General features: G+C 43.8%; 1 long non-coding RNA gene across 2 annotated transcripts in view; it reads left to right on the top strand.

Annotated features, from left to right (window-relative positions):
* The window catches only part of LOC307181196, a 569,873-nt gene that overhangs the window by 123,426 nt on the left and 421,685 nt on the right, over positions 1–24,762 (top strand). For both annotated transcript variants that reach the window (XR_013826091.1, XR_013826092.1), the window contains exon 4: positions 9,214–9,295. This is a non-coding gene — a long non-coding RNA (uncharacterized lncRNA). The remainder of the gene's footprint in view (positions 1–9,213; positions 9,296–24,762) is intronic.

Raw genomic sequence — 24,762 nt, 5'->3', positions numbered from 1 at the left:
GATGTTTCAGGAAACACCATACACTTCTCCCGAGTGTCTGTTGGCAATTTACATCCCGCCATTCAGCATAACAAGGCTCCCAGTTCTCCATGGCCTGTCCTGCCTTTCTGGATTTTACACTTTTTTCAGATGGCCCTTTTGACCGGGGGGAAGTGAGACTTCATTGTAGTGCAGATTTCCTTTGCAAGTTTGCTTGGTTGGCCAAAAAGGGCGTATGCGTTTTTTCCTGAATATATTCAGGAAAAAACGCATACGCCCTTTTTGGCCAAGTGCATCATTGTGGACGTTCTGCCTCTTTTCCTATGCTTTCAATGCAATTCCAGTCTACCTCCTGAAATCGGTTTCCTGCAATTCTGCCCCGCTTTCAAGTCCTCTTGGCAGCCTTACTTCAGTCTATTTTTGGACGATAGCTGTCATTTATAACTCTGCAGGTTTGTGAATTACAGTGCCCCTGAGCTCCTTTCTTCAACTCGCTTTCTTTTGAGCTGGCCGCAACACTGCAGGATGGCTTCAGGCCCTAATCTGGTTCCGGCACGGCACGCTGAGCCTTTGGTTAATTCCTCTTCCTGGTGGGAAATGAGAGTTAAATTTGCCCATCCAGACACCTCCAGCTAGTCTCTCATTGGTTCTCGCTATTCCTGTTCATCTTCCACAGAAATTGCAAACTGGGCCAAACAGGAGGTTAAAGGGACTGACTCTCCAAGTCGGGAGAGTGTTAGTAAAGCGTCTGGAATGTTGCACCCGAGTACCAGGGTACGAAAACTGAGACATATTTGAACACGTCTCCCGATCACATGGTTGATCATACTCTGGGTTCCACATGCATGTTTTAGCTGAAGGAAGAATACCTTAAACCTGGAGAGTTGAGACCCGTGTAATGGGTACCATGCAATATGACTTCAAAGGGTCGTCATTTGCTCACCGAACCTCTCCAATCCTATCACTGCTGCGTTTATGCCCCTGTACACATGCTTGATTCTCTTTCGGAGACATAGCAATCCATAGGTTTTAAGATACTTACTAGTCAGGTACATTCTTAGGCGTTTAATATGGGGTGTTGAGTCCATTTCGTTGAGCAAGGAGTAGCTCTTGTCTATTCCATATTTGGCTTAAGGAACTTTATCTGTGCTCATTTCAATCTCTGGTTTTATGCAGCACCCCAACTCACCTTTCCCCTTAAGCAAGCATAAGTTGGTTTTCTAAATTTGAGACCCTGTTCTGTTCTGTAATTCAGTTCCTGTGTAGCCAAGTTTACATTCCGTGTATTACTGATATCTTATGATGTTTCTTTTTCTGTGTGACTTATTTCAGTTAGAATCATCATACCTGAATCCACTCATTGTGCTGCTAAGGGCCTGATGACACAGATTTCATTGCTGAGTGATATTGCTTTGTAAGTAAATACCACAACTTCTTTATCCATTTTTCACTTTCTGCGATGTTGAAGTTGTACTGTAAACGAGGTTCTTGTAAACAGAGCCGTTCCAAACTTTGGGGTGGCTGTGTCTTTTTGATTTTAAATTCCCTAAGCTATAGGACCATAAGTGGCATTGCCCTAGGCTCTGTTGCTTTGTTTTTTAGATGTTTCAGGAAACACCATACACTTCTCCCGAGTGTCTGTTGGCAATTTACATCCCGCCCATCAGCATAACAAGGCTCCCAGTTCTCCATGGCCTGTCCTGCCTTTCTGGATTTTACACTTTTTTCAGATGGCCCTTTTGACCGGGGGGAAGTGAGACTTCATTGTAGTGCAGATTTCCTTTGCAAGTTTGCTTGGTTGGCCAAAAAGGGCGTATGCGTTTTTTCCTGAATATATTCAGGAAAAAACGCATATGCCCTTTTTGGCCAAGTGCATCATTGTGGACGTTCTGCCTCTTTTCCTATGCTTTCAATGCAATTCCAGTCTACCTCCTGAAATCGGTTTCCTGCAATTCTGCCCCGCTTTCAAGTCCTCTTGGCAGCCTTACTTCAGTCTATTTTTGGACGATAGCTGTCATTTATAACTCTGCAGGTTTGTGAATTACAGTGCCCCTGAGCTCCTTTCTTCAACTCGCTTTCTTTTGAGCTGGCCGCAACACCGCAGGATGGCTTCAGGCCCTAATCTGGTTCCGGCACGGCACGCTGAGCCTTTGGTTAATTCCTCTTCCTGGTGGGAAATGAGAGTTAAATTTGCCCATCCAGACACCTCCAGCTAGTCTCTCATTGGTTCTCGCTATTCCTGTTCATCTTCCACAGAAATTGCAAACTGGGCCAAACAGGAGGTTAAAGGCGCTGACTCTCCAAGTGGGGAGAGTGTTAGTAAAGCATCTGGAATGTTGCACCCCAGTACCAGGGGAGGAAAACTGAGACATATTTGAACACGTCTCCCGTTCACATGGTTGATCATACTTGGGTTCCACATGCATGTTTTAGCTGAAGGAAGAATACCTTAAACCTGGGTAGTTGAAACCCGTGGAATGGGTACCATGCAATATGACTTCAAAGGGTCTTCATTTGCTCACCGAACCTCTCCAATCCTATCACTGCTGCGTTTATGCCCCTGTACACATGCTTGATTCTCTTTCGGAGATATAGAAATCCATAGGTTTTAAGATACTTACTAGTCAGGTACATTCTTAGGCGTTTAATATGCGGTGTTTAGTCCATTTCGTTGAGCAAGGAGTAGCTCTTGTCTATTCCATATTTGGCTTAAGGAACTTTATCTGTGCTCATTTCAATCTCTGGTTTTATGCAGCACCCCAACTCACCTTTCCCCTTAAGCAAGCATAAGTTGGTTTTCTAAATTTGAGACCCTGTTCTGTTTTGGAATGCAGTTCCTGTGTAGCCAAGTTTACATTCCGTGTATTAGTGATATCTTATGATGTTTCTTTTTCTGTGTGACTTATTTCAGTTAGAATCATCGTACCTGAATCTACTCATTATGCTGCTATGGGCCTGATGACATAGATTTCATTGCTGAGTGATACTGCATTGTACGTAAGTACCACAAGTTCTTTATGCATTTTTCACTTTCTGTGATATTGAACTTGTATGGTAAACGAGGTTCTTGTAAACAGAGGCGTCCCAAACTTTGGGGTGGCTGTGTCTTTTTGATTTTAATTTCCCTAAGCTATAGGACCATAAGTGGAAGTGCCCTAGGCTCTGTTGCTTTGTTTTTTAGATGTTTCAGGAAACACCATACACTTCTCCCGAGTGTCTGTTGGCAATTTACATCCCGCCCATCAGCATAACAAGGCTCCCAGTTCTCCATGGCCTGTCCTGCCTTTCTGGATTTTACACTTTTTTCAGATGGCCCTTTTGACCGGGGGGAAGTGAGACTTCATTGTAGTGCAGATTTCCTTTGCAAGTTTGCTTGGTTAGCCAAAAAGGGCGTATGCGTTTTTTCCTGAATATATTCAGGAAAAAACGCATACGCCCTTTTTGGCCAAGTGCATCATTGTGGACGTTCTGCCTCTTTTCCTATGCTTTCAATGCAATTCCAGTCTACCTCCTGAAATCGGTTTCCTGCAATTCTGCCCCGCTTTCAAGTCCTCTTGGCAGCCTTACTTCAGTCTATTTTTGGACGATAGCTGTCATTTATAACTCTGCAGGTTTGTGAATTACAGTGCCCCTGAGCTCCTTTCTTCAACTCGCTTTCTTTTGAGCTGGCCGCAATACCGCAGGATGGCTTCAGGCCCTAATCTCTTCCGGCATGGCACGCTGAGCCTTTGGTTAATTCCTCTTCCTGGTGGGAAATGAGAGTTAAATTTGCCCATCCAGACACCTCCAGCTAGTCTCTCATTGGTTCTCGCTATTCCTGTTCATCTTCCACAGAAATTGCAAACTGGGCCAAACAGGAGGTTAAAGGGACTGACTCTCCAAGTCGGGAGAGTGTTAGTAAAGCGTCTGGAATGTTGCACCCGAGTACCAGGGTACGAAAACTGAGACATATTTGAACACGTCTCCCGATCACATGGTTGATCATACTCTGGGTTCCACATGCATGTTTTAGCTGAAGGAAGAATACCTAAAACCTGGGTAGTTGAAACCCGTGGAATGGGTACCATGCAATATGACTTCAAAGGGTCTTCATTTGCTCACCAAACATCTCCAATCCTATCACTGCTGCGTTTATGCCCCTGTACACATGCTTGATTCTCTTTCGGAGACATAGCAATCCATAGGTTTTAAGATACTTACTAGTCAGGTACATTCTTAGGCGTTTAATATGGGGTGTTGAGTCCATTTCGTTGAGCAAGGAGTAGCTCTTGTCTATTCCATATTTGGCTTAAGGAACTTTATCTGTGCTCATTTCAATCTCTGGTTTTATGCAGCACCCCAACTCACCTTTCCCCTTAAGCAAGCATAAGTTGGTTTTCTAAATTTGAGACCCTGTTCTGTTCTGTAATTCAGTTCCTGTGTAGCCAAGTTTACATTCCGTGTATTACTGATATCTTATGATGTTTCTTTTTCTGTGTGACTTATTTCAGTTAGAATCATCATACCTGAATCCACTCATTGTGCTGCTAAGGGCCTGATGACACAGATTTCATTGCTGAGTGATATTGCTTTGTAAGTAAATACCACAACTTTTTTATCCATTTTTCACTTTCTGCAATGTTGAAGTTGTACTGTAAACGAGGTTCTTGTAAACAGAGCCGTTCCAAACTTTGGGGTGGCTGTGTCTTTTTGATTTTAAATTCCCTAAGCTATAGGACCATAAGTGGCATTGCCCTAGGCTCTGTTGCTTTGTTTTTTAGATGTTTCAGGAAACACCATACACTTCTCCCGAGTGTCTGTTGGCAATTTACATCCCGCCATTCAGCATAACAAGGCTCCCAGTTCTCCATGGCCTGTCCTGCCTTTCTGGATTTTACACTTTTTTCAGATGGCCCTTTTGACCGGGGGGAAGTGAGACTTCATTGTAGTGCAGATTTCCTTTGCAAGTTTGCTTGGTTGGCCAAAAAGGGCGTATGCGTTTTTTCCTGAATATATTCAGGAAAAAACGCATACGCCCTTTTTGGCCAAGTGCATCATTGTGGACGTTCTGCCTCTTTTCCTATGCTTTCAATGCAATTCCAGTCTACCTCCTGAAATCGGTTTCCTGCAATTCTGCCCCGCTTTCAAGTCCTCTTGGCAGCCTTACTTCAGTCTATTTTTGGACGATAGCTGTCATTTATAACTCTGCAGGTTTGTGAATTACAGTGCCCCTGAGCTCCTTTCTTCAACTCGCTTTCTTTTGAGCTGGCCGCAACACCGCAGGATGGCTTCAGGCCCTAATCTGGTTCCGGCATGGCACGCTGAGCCTTTGGTTAATTCCTCTTCCTGGTGGGAAATGAGAGTTAAATTTGCCCATCCAGACACCTCCAGCTAGTCTCTCATTGGTTCTCGCTATTCCTGTTCATCTTCCACAGAAATTGCAAACTGGGCCAAACAGGAGGTTAAAGGGACTGACTCTCCAAGTCGGGAGAGTGTTAGTAAAGCGTCTGGAATGTTGCACCCGAGTACCAGGGTACGAAAACTGAGACATATTTGAACACGTCTCCCGATCACATGGTTGATCATACTCTGGGTTCCACATGCATGTTTTAGCTGAAGGAAGAATACCTTAAACCTGGAGAGTTGAGACCCGTGTAATGGGTACCATGCAATATGACTTCAAAGGGTCGTCATTTGCTCACCGAACCTCTCCAATCCTATCACTGCTGCGTTTATGCCCCTGTACACATGCTTGATTCTCTTTCGGAGACATAGCAATCCATAGGTTTTAAGATACTTACTAGTCAGGTACATTCTTAGGCGTTTAATATGGGGTTTTGAGTCCATTTCGTTGAGCAAGGAGTAGCTCTTGTCTATTCCATATTTGGCTTAAGGAACTTTATCTGTGCTCATTTCAATCTCTGGTTTTATGCAGCACCCCAACTCACCTTTCCCCTTAAGCAAGCATAAGTTGGTTTTCTAAATTTGAGACCCTGTTCTGTTTTGGAATGCAGTTCCTGTGTAGCCAAGTTTACATTCCGTGTATTAGTGATATCTTATGATGTTTCTTTTTCTGTGTGACTTATTTCAGTTAGAATCATCGTACCTGAATCCACTCATTATGCTGCTACGGGCCTGATGACATAGATTTCATTGCTGAGTGATACTGCATTGTACGTAAGTACCACAACTTCTTTATCCATTTTTCACTTTCTGCGATGTTGAACTTGTACTGTAAACGAGGTTCTTGTAAACAGAGCCGTTCCAAACTTTGGGGTGGCTGTGTCTTTTTGATTTTAAATTCCCTAAGCTATAGGACCATAAGTGGAAGTGCCCTAGGCTCTGTTGCTTTGTTTTTTAGATGTTTCAGGAAACACCATACACTTCTCCCGAGTGGTTGTTGGCAATTTACATCCCGCCTTTCAGCATAACAAGGCTCCCAGTTCTCCATGGCCTGTCCTGCCTTTCTGGATTTTACACTTTTTTCAGATGGCCCTTTTGACCGGGGGGAAGTGAGACTTCATTGTAGTGCAGATTTCCTTTGCAAGCTTGCTTGGTTGGCCAAAAAGGGCGTATGCGTTTTTTCCTGAATATATTCAGGAAAAAACGCATATGCCCTTTTTGGCCAAGTGCATCATTGTGGACGTTCTGCCTCTTTTCCTATGCTTTCAATGCAATTCCAGTCTACCTCCTGAAATCGGTTTCCTGCAATTCTGCCCCGCTTTCAAGTCCTCTTGGCAGCCTTACTTCAGTCTATTTTTGGACGATAGCTGTCATTTATAACTCTGCAGGTTTGTGAATTACAGTGCCCCTGAGCTCCTTTCTTCAACTCGCTTTCTTGTGACCTGGCCGCAACACCGCAGGATGGCTTCAGGCCCTAATCTGGTTCCGGCCCGTCATGCTGAGCCTTTGATTAATTCCTCTTCCTGGTGGGAAATGAGAGTTAAATTTGCCCGTTCAGACACCTCCAGCTAGCCTCTCATTGGTTCTCGCTATTCCTGTTCATCTTCCGCAGAAATTGCAAACTGGGCCAAACAGGAGGTTAAAGGCACTGACTCTCCAAGTCGGGAGAGTGTTAGTAAAGCGTTTGGAATGTTGCACCCGAGTACCAGGGGAGGAAAACTGAGACATATTTGAACACGTCTCCCGTTCACATGGTTGATCATACTCTGGGTTCAACATGCATGTTTTAGCTGAAGGAAGAATACTTTAAACCTGGAGAGTTGAGACCCGTGTAATGGGTACCATGCAATATGACTTCAAAGGGTCTTCATTTGCTCACCGAACCTCTCCAATCCTATCACTGCTGCGTTTATGCCCCTGTACACAAGCTTGATTCTCTTTTGGAGACATAGCAATCCATAGGTTTTAAGATACTTTCTAGTCAGGTACATTCTTAGGCGTTTAATATGGGGTGTTGAGTCCATTTCGTTGAGCAAGGAGTAGCTCTTGTCTATTCCATATTTGGCTTAAGGAACTTTATCTGTGCTCATTTCAATCTCTGGTTTTATGCAGCACCCCAACTCACCTTTCCCCTTAAGCAAGCATAAGTTGGTTTTCTAAATTTGAGACCCTGTTCTGTTTTGGAATGCAGTTCCTGTGTAGCCAAGTTTACATTCCGTGTATTAGTGATATCTTATGATGTTTCTTTTTCTGTGTGACTTATTTCAGTTAGAATCATCGTACCTGAATCCACTCATTATGCTGCTACGGGCCTGATGACATAGATTTCATTGCTGAGTGATACTGCATTGTACGTAAGTACCACAACTTCTTTATCCATTTTTCACTTTCTGCGATGTTGAACTTGTACTGTAAACGAGGTTCTTGTAAACAGAGGCGTCCCAAACTTTGGGGTGGCTGTGTCTTTTTGATTTTAATTTCCCTAAGCTATAGGACCATAAGTGGCATTGCCCTAGGCTCTGTTGCTTTGTTTTTTAGATGTTTCAGGAAACACCATACACTTATCCCGAGTGTCTGTTGGCAATTTACATCCCGCCCATCAGCATAACAAGGCTACCAGTTCTCCATGGCCTGTCCTGCCTTTCTGGATTTTACACTTTTTTCAGATGGCCCTTTTGACCGGGGGGAAGTGAGACTTCATTGTAGTGCAGATTTCCTTTGCAATCTTGCTTGGTTGGCCAAAAAGGGCGTATGCGTTTTTTCCTGAATATATTCAGGAAAAAACGCATACGCCCTTTTTGGCCAAGTGCATCATTGTGGACGTTCTGCCTCTTTTCCTATGCTTTCAATGCAATTCCAGTCTACCTCCTGAAATCGGTTTCCTGCAATTCTGCCCCGCTTTCAAGTCCTCTTGGCAGCCTTACTTCAGTCTATTTTTGGACGATAGCTGTCATTTATAACTCTGCAGGTTTGTGAATTACAGTGCCCCTGAGCTCCTTTCTTCAACTCGCTTTCTTGTGAGCTGGCCGCAACACCGCAGGATGGCTTCAAGCCCTAATCTGGTTCTGGCACGGCACGCTGAGCCTTTGGTTAATTCCTCTTCCTGGTGGGAAATGAGAGTTAAATTTGCCGGTTCAGACACCTCCAGCTAGTCTCTCATTGGTTCTCGCTATTCCTGTTCATCTTCCGCAGAAATTGCAAACTGGGCCAAACAGGAGGTTAAAGGGACTGACTCTCCAAGTGGGGAGAGTGTTAGTAAAGCGTCTGGAATGTTGCACCCGAGTACCAGGGTACGAAAACTGAGACATATTTGAACACGTCTCCCGATCACATGGTTGATCATACTCTAGGTTCCACATGCATGTTTTAGCTGAAGGAAGAATACCTTAAACCTGGGTAGTTGAAACCCGTGGAATGGGTACCATGCAATATGACTTCAAAGGGTCTTCATTTGCTCACCGAACATCTCCAAACCTATCACTGCTGCGTTTATGCCCCTGTACACATGCTTGATTCTCTTTCGGAGACATTGCAATCCATAGGTTTTAAGATACTTACTAGTCAGGTACATTCTTAGGCGTTTAATATGCGGTGTTGAGTCCATTTCGTTGAGCAAGGAGTAGCTCTTGTCTATTCCATATTTGGCTTAAGGAACTTTATCTGTGCTCATTTCAATCTCTGGTTTTATGCAGCACCGCAACTCACCTTTACCCTTAAGCAAGCATAAGTTGGTTTTCTAAATTTTAGACCCTGTTCTGTTCTGTAATTCAGTTCCTGTGTAGCCAAGTTTACATTCCGTGTATTACTGATATCTTATGATGTTTCTTTTTCTGTGTGACTTATTTCAGTTAGAATCATCATACCTAAATCCACTCATTGTGCTGCTAAGGGCCTGATGACACAGATTTCATTGCTGAGTGATATTGCTTTTTAAGTAAATACCACAACTTCTTTATCCATTTTTCACTTTCTGCGATGTTGAACTTGTACTGTAAACGAGGTTCTTGTAAACAGAGGCATCCCAAACATTGGGGTGGCTGTGTCTTTTTGATTTTAATTTCCCTAAGCTATAGGACCATAAGTGGAAGTACCCTAGGCTCTGTTGCTTTGTTTTTTAGATGTTTCAGGAAACACCATACACTTCTCCTGAGTGTCTGTTGGCAATTTACATCCCGCCCATCAGCATAACAAGGCTCCCAGTTCTCCATGGCCTGTCCTGCCTTTCTGGATTTTACACTTTTTTCAGATGGCCCTTTTGACCGGGGGGAAGTGAGACTTCATTGTAGTGCAGATTTCCTTTGCAAGCTTGCGTGGTTGGCCAAAAAGGGCGTATGCGTTTTTTCCTGAATATATTCAGGAAAAAACGCATACGCCTTTTTTGGCCAAGTGCATCATTGTGGACGTTCTGCCTCTTTTCCTATGCTTTCAATGCAATTCCAGTCTACCTCCTGAAATCGGTTTCCTGCAATTCTGCCCCGCTTTCAAGTCCTCTTGGCAGCCTTACTTCAGTCTATTTTTGGACGATAGCTGTCATTTATAACTCTGCAGGTTTGTGAATTACAGTGCCCCTGAGCTCCTTTCTTCAACTCGCTTTCTTTTGAGCTGGCCGCAACACCGCAGGATGGCTTCAGCCCCTAATCTGGTTCCGGCACGGCACGCTGAGCCTTTGGTTAATTCCTCTTCCTGGTGGGAAATGAGAGTTAAATTTGCCCGTCCAGACACCTCCAGCTAGTCTCTCATTGGTTCTCACTATTCCTGTTCATCTTCCGCAGAAATTGCAAACTGGGCCAAACAGGAGGTTAAAGGGACTGACTCTCCAAGTCGGGAGAGTGTTAGTAAAGCGTCTGGAATGTTGCACCCGAGTACCAGGGTACGAAAACTGGGACATATTTGAACACGTCTCCCGATCACATGGTTGATCATACTCTGGGTTCCACATGCATGTTTTAGCTGAAGGAAGAATACCTTAAACCTGGGTAGTTGAAACCCGTGGAATGGGTACCATGCAATATGACTTCAAAGGGTCTTCATTTGCTCACCAAACCTCTCCAATCCTATCACTGCTGCGTTTATGCCCCTGTACACATGCTTGATTCTCTTTCGGAGACATAGCAATCCATCGGTTTTAAGATACTTACAAGTCAGGTATATTCTTAGGCGTTTAATATGGGGTGTTGAGTCCATTTCGTTGAGCAAGGAGTAGCTCTTGTCTATTCCATATTTGGCTTAAGGAACTTTATCTGTGCTCATTTCAATCTCTGGTTTTATGCAGCACCCCAACTCACCTTTACCCTTAAGCAAGCATAAGTTGGTTTTCTAAGTTTGAGACCCTGTTCTGTTCTGTAATTCAGTTCCTGTGTAGCCAAGTTTACATTCCGTGTATTAGTGATATCTTATGATGTTTCTTTTTCTGTGTGACTTATTTCAGTTAGAAACATCGTACCTGAATCCACTCATTAAGCTGCTACGGGCCTGATGACAAAGATTTCATTGCTGAGTGATACTGCATTGTACGTAAGTACCACAACTTCTTTATCCATTTTTCACTTTCTGCGATATTGAACTTTTACAGTAAACGAGGTTCTTGTAAACAGAGGAGTCCCAAACTTTTGGGTGGCTGTGTCTTTTTGATTTAAATTTCCCTAAGCTATAGGACCATAAGTGGCAGTGCCCTAGGCTCTGTTGCTTTGTTTTTTAGATGTTTCAGGAAACACCATACACTTCTCAGGAGTGTCTGTTGACAATTTACATCCCGCCCATCAGCATAACAAAGCTCCCAGTTCTCCATGGCCTGTCCTGCCTTTCTGGATTTTACACCTTTTTCAGATGGCCCTTTTGACCGGGGGGAAGTGAGACTTCTTTGTAGTGCAGATTTCCTTTGCAAGCTTGCTTGGTTGGCCAAAAAGGGCGTATGCGTTTTTTCCTGAATATATTCAGGAAAAAACGCATACGCACTTTTTGGCCAAGTGCATCATTGTGGACGTTCTGCCTCTTTTCCTATGCTTTCAATGCAATTCCAGTCTACCTCCTGAAATCGGTTTCCTGCAATTCTGCCCCGCTTTCAAGTCCTCTTGGCAGCCTTACTTCAGTCTATTTTTGGACGATAGCTGTCATTTATAACTCTGCAGGTTTGTGAATTACAGTGCCCCTGAGCTCCTTTCTTCAACTCGCTTTCTTTTGAGCTGGCCGCAACACCGCAGGATGGCTTCAGGCCCTAATCTGGTTCTGGCACGGCATGCTGAGCCTTTGGTTAATTCATCATCCTGGTGGGAAATGAGAGTTAAATTTGCCCGTCCAGACACCTCCAGCTAGTCTCTCATTGGTTCTCGCTATTCCTGTTCATCTTCCGCAGAAATTGCAAACTGGGCCAAACAGGAGGTTAAAGGGACTGACTCTCCAAGTCGGGAGAGTGTTAGTAAAGCGTCTGGAATGTTGCACCCGAGTACCAGGGTATGAAAACTGAGACATATTTGAACACGTCTCCCGATCACATGGTTGATCATACTCTAGGTTCCACATGCATGTTTTAGCTGAAGGAAGAATACCTTAAACCTGGGTAGTTGAAACCCGTGGAATGGGTACCATGTAATATGACTTCAAAGGGTCTTCTCTTGCTCACCGAACCTCTCCAATCCTTTCACTGCTGTGTTTATGCCCCTGTACACACGCTTGATTCTCTTTTGGAGACATAGCAATCCATAGGTTTTAAGATACTTACTAGTCACGTACATTCTTAGGCGTTTAATATGGGGTGTTGAGTCCATTTCGCTGAGCAAGGAGTAGCTCTTGTCTATTCCATATTTGGCTTAAGGAAATTTATCTGTGCTCATTTCAATCTTTGGTTTTATGCAGCACTCCAACTCACCTTTCCCCTTAAGCAAGCATAAGTTGGTTTTCTAAATTTGAGACCCTGTTCTGTTTTGGAATTCAGTTCCTGTGTAGCCAAGTTTACATTCCGTGTATTAGTGATATTTTATGATGTTTCTTTTTCTGTGTGACTTATTTCAGTTAGAATCATCGTACCTGAATCCACTCATTATGCTGCTACGGGCCTGATGACATAGATTTCATTGCTGATTGATACTGCATTGTACGTAAGTACCACAAGTTCTTTATCCATTTTTCACTTTCTGTGATATTGAACTTGCACGGTAAACGAGGTTCTTGTAAACAGAGGCGTCCCAAACTTTGGGGTGGCTGTGTCTTTTTGATTTTAATTTCCCTAAGCTATAGGACCATAAGTGGAAGTGCCCTAGACTCTGTTGTTTTGTTTTTTCGATGTTTCAGGAAACACCATACACTTCTCCCGAGTTTCTGTTGGCAATTTACATCCCGCCCATCAGCATAACAAGGCTCCCAGTTCTCCATGGCCTGTCCTGCCTTTCTGGATTTTACACTTTTTTCAGATGGCCCTTTTGACCAGGGGGAAGTGAGACTTCATTGTAGTGCAGATTTCCTTTGCAAGTTTGCTTGGTTGGCCAAAAAGTGCGTATGCGTTTTTTCCTGAACATATTCAGGAAAAAACGCATACGCCCTTTTTGGCCAAGTGCATCATTGTGGACGTTCTGCCTCTTTTCCTATGCTTTCAATGCAATTCCAGTCTACCTCCTGAAATCGGTTTCCTGCAATTCTGCCCCGCTTTCAAGTCCTCTTGGCAGCCTTACTTCAGTCTATTTTTGGACGATAGCTGTCATTTATAACTCTGCAGGTTTGTGAATTACAGTGCCCCTGAGCTCCTTTCTTCAACTCGCTTTCTTGTGAGCTGGCCGCAACACCGCAGGATGTCTTCAGGCCCTAATCTGGTTCTGGCATGGCACGCTGAGCCTTTGGTTAATTCCTCTTCCTGGTGGGAAATGAGAGTTAAATTTGCCCATCCAGACACCTTCAGCTAGTCTCTCATTGGTTCTCGCTATTCCTGTTCATCTTCCACAGAAATTGCAAACTGGGCCAAACAGGAGGTTAAAGGGACTGACTCTCCAAGTGGGGAGAGTGTTAGTAAAGCGTCTGGAATGTTGCACCCGAGTACCAGGGTACGAAAACTGAGACATATTTGAACACGTCTCCCCATCACATGGTTGATCATACTCTAGGTTCCACATGCAAGTTTTAGCTGAAGGAAGAATACCTTAAACCTGGGTAGTTAAAACCCGTGGAATGGGTACCATGCAATATGACTTCAAAGGGTCTTCATTTGCTCACCGAACCTCTCCAATCCTATCACTCCTGCGTTTATGCCCCTGTACACACACTTGATTCCCTTTTGGAGACATAGCAATCCATAGGTTTTAAGATACTTACTAGTCAGGTACATTCTTAGGCGTTTAATATGGGGTGTTGAGTCCATTTCGTTGAGCAAGGAGTAGCTCTTGTCTATTCCATATTTGGCTTAAGGAACTTTATCTGTGCTCATTTCAATCTCTGGTTTTATGCAGCACCCCAACTCACCTTTCCCCTTAAGCAAGCATAAGTTGGTTTTCTAAATTTGAGACCCTGTTCTGTTTGGAATTCAGTTCCTGTGTAGCCAAGTTTACATTCCGTGTATTAGTGATATCTTATGATGTTTCTTTTTCTGTGTGACTTATTTCAGTTAGAATCATCGTACCTGAATCCACTCATTATGCTGCTACGGGCCTGATGACATAGATTTCATTGCTGAGTGATACTGCATTGTACGTAAGTACCACAAGTTCTTTATCCATTTTTCACTTTCTGTGATATTGAACTTGTACGGTAAACGAGGTTCTTGTAAACAGAGGCGTCCCAAACTTTGGGGTGGCTGTGTCTTTTTGATTTTAATTTCCCTAAGCTATAGGACCATAAGTGGAAGTGCCCTAGGCTCTGTTGCTTTGTTTTTTAGATGTTTCAGGAAACACCATACACTTCTCCCGAGTGTCTGTGGCAATTTACATCCCGCCCATCAGCATAACAAGGCTCCCAGTTCTCCATGGCCTGTCCTGCCTTTCTGGATTTTACACTTTTTTCAGATGGCCCTTTTGACCGGGGGGAAGTGAGACTTCTTTGTAGTGCAGATTTCCTTTGCAAGCTTGCTTGGTTGGCCAAAAAGGGCGTATGCGTTTTTTCCTGAATATATTCAGGAAAAAACGCATACGCACTTTTTGGCCAAGTGCATCATTGTGGACGTTCTGCCTCTTTTCCTATGCTTTCAATGCAATTCCAGTCTACCTCCTGAAATCGGTTTCCTGCAATTCTGCCCCGCTTTCAAGTCCTCTTGGCAGCCTTACTTCAGTCTATTTTTGGACGATAGCTGTCATTTATAACTCTGCAGGTTTGTGAATTACAGTGCCCCTGAGCTCCTTTCTTCAACTCGCTTTCTTTTGAGCTGGCCGCAACACCGCAGGATGGCTTCAGGCCCTAATCTGGTTCTGGCACGGCACGCTGAGCCTTTGGTTAATTCATCTTCCTGGTGGGAAATGAGAGTTAAATTTGCCCGTCCAGACACCTCCAGCTAGTCTCTCATTGGTTCTCGCTATTCCTGTTCATCTTCCGCAGAAATTGCAAACTGGGCCAAACAGGAGGTTAAAGGGACTGACTCTCCAAGTCGGGAGAGTGTTAGTAAAGCGTCTGGAATGTTGCACCCGAGTACCAGGGTATGAAAACTGAGACATATTTGAACACGTCTCCCGATCACATGGTTGATCATACTCTAGGTTCCACATGCATGTTTTAGCTGAAGGAAGAATACCTTAAACCTGGGTAGTTGAAACCCGTGGAATGGGTACCATGTAATATGACTTCAAAGGGTCTTCTTTTGCTCACCGAACCTCTCCAATCCTTTCACTGCTGTGTTTATGCCCCTGTACACACGCTTGATTCTCTTTTGGAGACATAGCAATCCATAGGTTTTAAGATACTTACTAGTCACGTACATTCTTAGGCGTTTAATATGGGGTGTTGAGTCCATTTCGCTGAGCAAGGAGTAGCTCTTGTCTATTCCATATTTGGCTTAAGGAAATTTATCTGTGCTCATTTCAATCTTTGGTTTTATGCAGCACCCCAACTCACCTTTCCCCTTAAGCAAGCATAAGTTGGTTTTCTAAATTTGAGACCCTGTTCTGTTTTGGAATTCAGTTCCTGTGTAGCCAAGTTTACATTCCGTGTATTAGTGATATTTTATGATGTTTCTTTTTCTGTGTGACTTATTTCAGTTAGAATCATCGTACCTGAATCCACTCATTATGCTGCTATGGGCCTGATGACATAGATTTCATTGCTGATTGATACTGCATTGTACGTAAGTACCACAAGTTCTTTATCCATTTTTCACTTTCTGTGATATTGAACTTGCACGGTAAACGAGGTTCTTGTAAACAGAGGCGTCCCAAACTTTGGGGTGGCTGTGTCTTTTTGATTTTAATTTCCCTAAGCTATAGGACCATAAGTGGAAGTGCCCTAGACTCTGTTGTTTTGTTTTTTCGATGTTTCAGGAAACACCATAAACTTCTCCCGAGTTTCTGTTGGCAATTTACATCCCGCCCATCAGCATAACAAGGCTCCCAGTTCTCCATGGCCTGTCCTGCCTTTCTGGATTTTACACTTTTTTCAGATGGCCCTTTTGACCGGGGGGAAGTGAGACTTCATTGTAGTGCAGATTTCCTTTGCAAGTTTGTTTGGTTGGCCAAAAAGGGCGTATGCGTTTTTTCCTGAACATATTCAGGAAAAAACGCATACGCCCTTTTTGGCCAAGTGCATCATTGTGGACGTTCTGCCTCTTTTCCTATGCTTTCAATGCAATTCCAGTCTACCTCCTGAAATCAGTTTCCTGCAATTCTGCCCCGCTTTCAAGTCCTCTTGGCAGCCTTACTTCAGTCTATTTTTGGACGATAGCTGTCATTTATAACTCTGCAGGTTTGTGAATTACAGTGCCCCTGAGCTCCTTTCTTCAACTCGCTTTCTTTTGAGCTGGCCGCAACACCGCAGGATGGCTTCAGGCCCTAATCTGGTTCTGGCACGGCACGCTGAGCCTTTGGTTAATTCATCTTCCTGGTGGGAAATGAGAGTTAAATTTGCCCGTCCAGACACCTCCAGCTAGTCTCTCATTGGTTCTCGCTATTCCTGTTCATCTTCCGCAGAAATTGCAAACTGGGCCAAACAGGAGGTTAAAGGGACTGACTCTCCAAGTCGGGAGAGTGTTAGTAAAGCGTCTGGAATGTTGCACCCGAGTACCAGGGTATGAAAACTGAGACATATTTGAACACGTCTCCCGATCACATGGTTGATCATACTCTAGGTTCCACATGCATGTTTTAGCTGAAGGAAGAATACCTTAAACCTGGGTAGTTGAAACCCGTGGAATGGGTACCATGTAATATGACTTCAAAGGGTCTTCTTTTGCTCACCGAACCTCTCCAATCCTTTCACTGCTGTGTTTATGCCCCTGTACACACGCTTGATTCTCTTTTGGAGACATAGCAATCCATAGGTTTTAAGATACTTACTAGTCACGTACATTCTTAGGCGTTTAATATGGGGTGTTGAGTCCATTTCGCTGAGCAAGGAGTAGCTCTTGTCTATTCCATATTTGGCTTAAGGAAATTTATCTGTGCTCATTTCAATCTCTGGTTTTATGCAGCACCCCAAATCACCTTTCCCCTTAAGCAAGCATAAGTTGGTTTTCTAAATTTGAGACCCTGTTCTGTTTTGGAATTCAGTTCCTGTGTAGCCAAGTTTACATTCCGTGTATTAGTGATATTTTATGATGTTTCTTTTTCTGTGTGACTTATTTCAGTTAGAATCATCGTACCTGAATCCACTCATTATGCTGCTATGGGCCTGATGACATAGATTTCATTGCTGATTGATACTGCATTGTACGTAAGTACCACAAGTTCTTTATCCATTTTTCACTTTCTGTGATATTGAACTTGCACGGTAAACGAGGTTCTTGTAAACAGAGGCGTCCCAAACTTTGGGGTGGCTGTGTCTTTTTGATTTTAATTTCCCTAAGCTATAGGACCATAAGTGGAAGTGCCCTAGACTCTGTTGTTTTGTTTTTTCGATGTTTCAGGAAACACCATAAACTTCTCCCGAGTTTCTGTTGGCAATTTACATCCCGCCCATCAGCATAACAAGGCTCCCAGTTCTCCATGGCCTGTCCTGCCTTTCTGGATTTTACACTTTTTTCAGATGGCCCTTTTGACCGGGGGGAAGTGAGACTTCATTGTAGTGCAGATTTCCTTTGCAAGTTTGCTTGGTTGGCCAAAAAGGGCGTATGCGTTTTTTCCTGAACATATTCAGGAAAAAACGCATACGCCCTTTTTGGCCAAGTGCATCATTGTGGACGTTCTGCCTCTTTTCCTATGCTTTCAATGCAATTCCAGTCTACCTCCTGAAATCGGTTTCCTGCAATTCTGCCCCGCTTTCAAGTCCTCTTGGCAGCCTTACTTCAGTCTATTTTTGGACGATAGCTGTCATTTATAACTCTGCAGGTTTGTGAATTACAGTGCCCCTGAGCTCCTTTCTTCAACTCGCTTTCTTGTGAGCTGGCCGCAACACCGCAGGATGTCTTCAGGCCCTAATCTGGTTCTGGCACGGCACGCTGAGCCTTTGGTTAATTCCTCTTCCTGGTGGGAAATGAGAGTTAAATTTGCCCATCCAGACACCTTCAGCTAGTCTCTCATTGGTTCTCGCTATTCCTGTTCATCTTCCACAGAAATTGCAAACTGGGCCAAACAGGAGGTTAAAGGGACTGACTCTCCAAGTGGGGAGAGTGTTAGTAAAGCGTCTGGAATGTTGCACCCGAGTACCAGGGTACGAAAACTGAGACATATTTGAACACGTCTCCCGATCACATGGTTGATCATACTCTAGGTTCCACATGCAAGTTTTAGCTGAAGGAAGAATACCTTAAACCTGGGTAGTTAAAACCCATGGAATGGGTACCATGTAATATGACTTCCAAGGGTCTTCTTTTGCTCACCAAACCTCTCCAATCCTTTCACTGCTGTGTTTATGCCCCTGTACACATGCTTCATTCTCTTTCGGAGACATAGCAATCCATAGGTTTTAAGATACTTACTAGTCAGGTACATTCTTAGGCGTTTAATATGCGGTGTCGAGTCCATTTCGTTGAGCAAGCAGTAGCTCTTGTCTATTCCATATTTGGCTTAAGGAACTTTATCTGTGCTTATTTCGATCTCTGGTTTTATGCAGCACCCCAACTCACCTTTCCCCTTAAGCAAGCATAAGTTGGTTTTCTAAATTTGAGACCCTGTTCTGTTCTGTAATTCAGTTCCTGTGTAGCCAAGTTTACATTCCGTGTATTAGTGATATCTTATGATGTTTCTTTTTCTGTGTGATTTATTTCAGTTAGAAACATCGTACCTGAATCCACTCATTAAGCTGCTACGGGCCTGATGACAAAGATTTCATTGCTGAGTGATACTGCATTGTACGTAAGTACCAAACTTCTTTATCCATTTTTCACTTTCTGCGATATTGAACTTTTACAGTAAACGAGGTTCTTGTAAACAGAGGAGTCCCAAACTTTTGGGTGGCTGTGTCTTTTTGATTTAAATTTCCCTAAGCTATAGGACCATAAGTGGAAGTGCCCTAGGCTCTGTTGCTTTGTTTTTTAGATGTTTCAGGAAACACCATACACTTCTCAGGAGTGTCTGTTGACAATTTACATCCCGCCCATCAGCATAACAAAGCTCCCAGTTCTCCATGGCCTGTCCTGCCTTTCTGGATTTTACACCTTTTTCAGATGGCCCTTTTGACCGGGGGGAAGTGAGACTTCTTTGTAGTGCAGATTTCCTTTGCAAGCTTGCTTGGTTGGCCAAAAAGGGCGTATGCGTTTTTTCCTGAATATATTCAGGAAAAAACGCATACGCACTTTTTGGCCAAGTGCATCATTGTGGACGTTCTGCCTCTTTTCCTATGCTTTCAATGCAATTCCAGTCTACCTCCTGAAATCGGTTTCCTGCAATTCTGCCCTGCTTTCAAGTCCTCTTGGCAGCCTTACTTCAGTCTATTTTTGGACGATAGCTGTCATTTATAACTCTGCAGGTTTGTGAATTACAGTGCCCCTGAGATCCTTTCTTCAACTCGCTTTCTTTTGAGCTGGCCGCAACACCGCAGGATGGCTTCAGGCCCTAATCTGGTTCTGGCACGGCACGCTGAGCCTTTGGTTAATTCATCTTCCTGGTGGGAAATGAGAGTTAAATTTGCCCGTCCAGACACCTCCAGCTAGTCTCTCATTGGTTCTCGCTATTCCTGTTCATCTTCCGCAGAAATTGCAAACTGGGCCAAACAGGAGGTTAAAGGGACTGACTCTCCAAGTCGGGAGAGTGTTAGTAAAGCGTCTGGAATGTTGCACCCGAGTACCAGGGTATGAAAACTGAGACATATTTGAACACGTCTCCCGATCACATGGTTGATCATACTCTAGGTTCCACATGCATGTTTTAGCTGAAGGAAGAATACCTTAAACCTGGGTAGTTGAAACCCGTGGAATGGGTACCATGTAATATGACTTCAAAGGGTCTTCTTTTGCTCACCGAACCTCTCCAATCCTTTCACTGCTGTGTTTATGCCCCTGTACACACGCTTGATTCTCTTTTGGAGACATAGCAATCCATAGGTTTTAAGATACTTACTAGTCACGTACATTGTTAGGCGTTTAATATGGGGTGTTGAGTCCATTTCGTTGAGCAAGGAGTAGCTCTTGTCTATTCCATATTTGGCTTAAGGAAATTTATCTGTGCTCATTTCTATCTTTGGTTTTATGCAGCACCCCAACTCACCTTTCCCCTTAAGCAAGCATAAGTTGGTTTTCTAAATTTGAGACCCTGTTCTGTTTTGGAATTCAGTTCCTGTGTAGCCAAGTTTACATTCCGTGTATTAGTGATATATTATGATGTTTCTTTTTCTGTGTGACTTATTTCAGTTAGAATCATCGTACCTGAATCCACTCATTATGCTGCTACGGGCCTGATGACATAGATTTCATTGCTGAGTGATACTGCATTGTACGTAAGTACCACAAGTTCGTTATCCATTTTTCACTTTCTGTGATATTGAACTTGCACGGTAAACGAGGTTCTTGTAAACAGAGGCGTCCCAAACTTTGCGGTGGCTGTGTCTTTTTGATTTTAATTTCCCTAAGCTATAGGACCATAAGTGGAAGTGCCCTAGGCTCTGTTGCTTTGTTTTTTAGATGTTTCAGGAAACACCATACACTTCTCCCGAGTTTCTGTTGGCAATTTACATCCCGCCCATCAGCATAACAAGGCTCCCAGTTCTCCATGGCCTGTCCTGCCTTTCTGGATTTTACACTTTTTTCAGATGGCCCTTTTGACCGGGGGGAAGTGAGACTTCTTTGTAGTGCAGATTTCCTTTGCAAGTTTGCTTGGTTGGCCAAAAAGGGCGTATGCGTTTTTTCCTGAACATATTCAGGAAAAAACGCATACGCCCTTTTTGGCCAAGTGCATCATTGTGGACGTTCTGCCTCTTTTCCTATGCTTTCAATGCAATTCCAGTCTACCTCCTGAAATCGGTTTCCTGCAATTCTGCCCCGCTTTCAAGTCCTCTTGGCAGCCTTACTTCAGTCTATTTTTGGACGATAGCTGTCATTTATAACTCTGCAGGTTTGTGAATTACAGTGCCCCTGAGCTCCTTTCTTCAACTCGCTTTCTTGTGAGCTGGCCGCAACACCGCAGGATGTCTTCAGGCCCTAATCTGTTTCTGGCACGGCACGCTGAGCCTTTGGTTAATTCCTCTTCCTGGTGGGAAATGAGAGTTAAATTTGCCCATCCAGACACCTTCAGCTAGTCTCTCATTGGTTCTCGCTATTCCTGTTCATCTTCCACAGAAATTGCAAACTGGGCCAAACAGGAGGTTAAAGGGACTGACTCTCCAAGTGGGGAGAGTGTTAGTAAAGCGTCTGGAATGTTGCACCCGAGTACCAGGGTACGAACACTGAGACATATTTGAACACGTCTCCCGATCACATGGTTGATCATACTCTAGGTTCCACATGCAAGTTTTAGCTGAAGGAAGAATACCTTAAACCTGGGTAGTTAAAACCCGTGGAATGGGTACCATGTAATATGACTTCAAAGGGTCTTCTTTTGCTCACCGAACCTCTCCAATCCTTTCACTGCTGTGTTTATGCCCCTGTACACATGGTTCATTCTCTTTCGGAGACATAGCAATACATAGGTTTTAAGATACTTACTAGTCAGGTACATTCTTAGGCGTTTAATATGCGGTGTCGAGTCCATTTCGCTGAGCAAGCAGTAGCTCTTGTCTATTCCATATTTGGCTTAAGGAACTTTATCTGTGCTCATTTCGATCTCTGGTTTTATGCAGCACCCCAACTCACCTTTCCCCTTAAGCAAGCATAAGTTGGTTTTCTAAATTTGAGACCCTGTTCTGTTCTGTAATTCAGTTCCTGTGTAGCCAAGTTTCCATTCCGTGTATTACTGATATCTTATGATGTTTCTTTTTCTGTGTGACTTATTTCAGTTAGAATCATCATACCTGAATCCACTCATTGTGCTGCTAAGGGCCTGATGACATAGATTTCATTGCTGAGTGATATTGCTTTGTAAGTAAATACCACAACTTCTTTATCCATTTTTCACTTTCTGCGATGTTGAACTTGTATGGTAAACGAGGTTCTTGTAAACAGAGGCGTCCCAAATTTTGGGGTGGCTGTGTCTTTTTGATTTTAATTTCCCTAAGCTATAGGACCATAAGTGGAAGTGCCCTAGACTCTGTTGCTTTGTTTTTTCGATGTTTCAGGAAACACCATACACTTCTCCTGAGTGTCTGTTGGCAATTTACATCCCGCCCATCAGCATAACAAGGCTCCCAGTTCTCCATGGCCTGTCCTGCCTTTCTGGATTTTACACTTTTTTCAGATGGCCCTTTTGACCGGGGGGGAAGTGAGACTTCATTGTAGTGCAGATTTCCTTTGCAAGTTTGCTTGGTTGGCCAAAAAGGGCGTATGCGTTTTTACCTGAATATATTCAGGAAAAAACGCATTCGCCCTTTTTGGCCAAGTGCATCATTGTGGACGTTCTGCCTCTTTTCCTATGCTTTCAATGCAATTCCAGTCTACCTCCTGAAATCGGTTTCCTGCAATTCTGCCCCGCTTTCAAGTCCTCTTGGTAGCCTTACTTCAGTCTATTTTTGGACGATAGCTGTCATTTATAACTCTGCAGGTTTGTGAATTACAGTGCCCCTGAGCTCCTTTCTTCAACTCGCTTTCTTGTGAGCTGGCCGCAACACCGCAGGATGGCTTCAGGCCCTAATCTGGTTCCGGCACGGCACGCTGAGCCTTTGGTTAATTCCTCTTCCTGGTGGGATGTGAGTGTTAAATTTGCCCGTGAGGACACCTCCAGCTAGTCTCTCACTGGTTCTCGCTATTCCTGTTCATCTTCCGCAGAAATTGCAAACTGGGCCAAACAGGAGATTTAAGGGATTGACTCTGAAGTCGGGAGAGTGTTAGTAAAGCGTCTGGAATGTTGCACCCGAGTACCAGGGGAAGAAAACTGAGACATATTTGAACACGTCTCCCGTTCACACGGTTGATCATACTCTGGGTTCCACATGCATGTTTTAGCTGAAGGAAGATTACCTGAAACCTGCAGAGTTGAGACCCGTGGAATGGGTACCATGCAATATGACTTCAAAGGGTCTTCATTTGCTCACCGAACCTCTCCAATCCTATCACTGCTACGTTTATGCCCCTGTACACACGCTTGATTCTCTTTTGGAGACATAGCAATCCATAGGTTTTAAGATACTTACTAGTCAGGTACATTCTTAGGCGTTTAATATGGGGTGTTGAGTCCATTTCTTTGAGCAAGGAGTAGCTCTTGTCTATTCCATATTTGGCTTAAGGAACTTTATCTGTGCTCATTTCAATCTCTGGTTTTATGCAGCACCCCAACTCACCTTTCCCCTTAAGCAAGCATAAGTTGGCTTTCTAAATTTGAGACCCTGTTCTGTTCTGTAATTCAGTTCCTGTGTAGCCAAGTTTCCATTCCGTGTATTACTGATATCTTATGATGTTTCTTTTTCTGTGTGACTTATTTCAGTTAGCATCATCGTACCTGAATCCACTCATTATGCTGCCACGGGCCTGATGACATAGATTTCATTGCTGAGTGATACTGCATTGTACGTAAGTACCACAAGTTCTTTATCCATTTTTCACTTTCTGTGATATTGAACTTGTACGGTAAACGAGGTTCTTGTAAACAGAGGCGTCCCAAACTTTGGGGTGGCTGTGTCTTTTTGATTTTAATTTCCCTAAGCTATAGGACCATAAGTGGAAGTGCCCTAGGTTCTGTTGCTTTGTTTTTTAGTTGTTTCAGGAAACACCATACACTTCTCCCAAGTGGTTGTTGGCAATTTACATCCCGCCCATCAGCATAACAAGGCTCCCAGTTCTCCATGGCCTGTCCTGCCTTTCTGGATTTTACACTTTTTTCAGATGGCCCTTTTGACCGGGGGGAAGTGAGACTTCATTGTAGTGCAGATTTCCTTTGCAAGCTTGCTTGGTTGGCCAAAAAGGGCGTATGCGTTTTTTCCTGAATATATTCAGGAAAAAACGCATACGCCCTTTTTGGCCAAGTGCATCATTGTGGACGTTCTGCCTCTTTTCCTATGCTTTCAATGCAATTCCAGTCTACCTCCTGAAATCGGTTTCCTGCAATTCTGCCCCGCTTTCAAGTCCTCTTGGCAGCCTTACTTCAGTCTATTTTTGGACGATAGCTGTCATTTATAACTCTGCAGGTTTGTGAATTACAGTGCCCCTGAGCTCCTTTCTTCAACTCGCTTTCTTGTGACCTGGCCGCAACACCGCAGGATGTCTACAGGCCCTAATCTGGTTCCGGCACGGCACGCTGAGCCTTTGGTTAATTCCTCTTCCTGGTGGGAAATGAGAGTTAAATTTGCCCATCCAGACACCTCCAGCTAGCCTCTCATTGGTTCTCGCTATTCCTGTTCATCTTCCACAGAAATTGCAAACTGGGCCAAACAGGAGGTTAAAGGGACTGACTCTCCAAGTGGGGAGAGTGTTAGTAAAGCGTCTGGAATGTTGAACCCGAGTACCAGGGTACGAAAACTGAGACATATTTGAACACGTCTCCCGATCACATGGTTGATCATAATCTAGGTTCCACATGCATGTTTTAGCTGAAGGAACAATACCTTAAACCTGGGTAGTTGAGACCCGTGGAATGGGTACCATGCAATATGACTTCAAAGGGTCTTCATTTGCTCACGAACCCCTCCAATCCTATCACTGCTGCATTTATGCCCATGTACACATGCTTGATTCTCTTTCGGAGACATAGCAATCCATAGGTTTTAAGATACTTACTAGTCAGGTACATTCTTAGGCGTTTAATATGCGGTGTTGAGTCCATT

This window comes from Stenella coeruleoalba (genome assembly GCF_951394435.1).
Source record: "Stenella coeruleoalba genome assembly, contig: scaffold_138, whole genome shotgun sequence".
Taxonomy (NCBI): Eukaryota; Metazoa; Chordata; class Mammalia; order Artiodactyla; family Delphinidae; genus Stenella; species Stenella coeruleoalba.
Note: the sequence above shows the minus strand (reverse complement) of the source record. Positions and strands in the feature narration are given on the sequence as shown.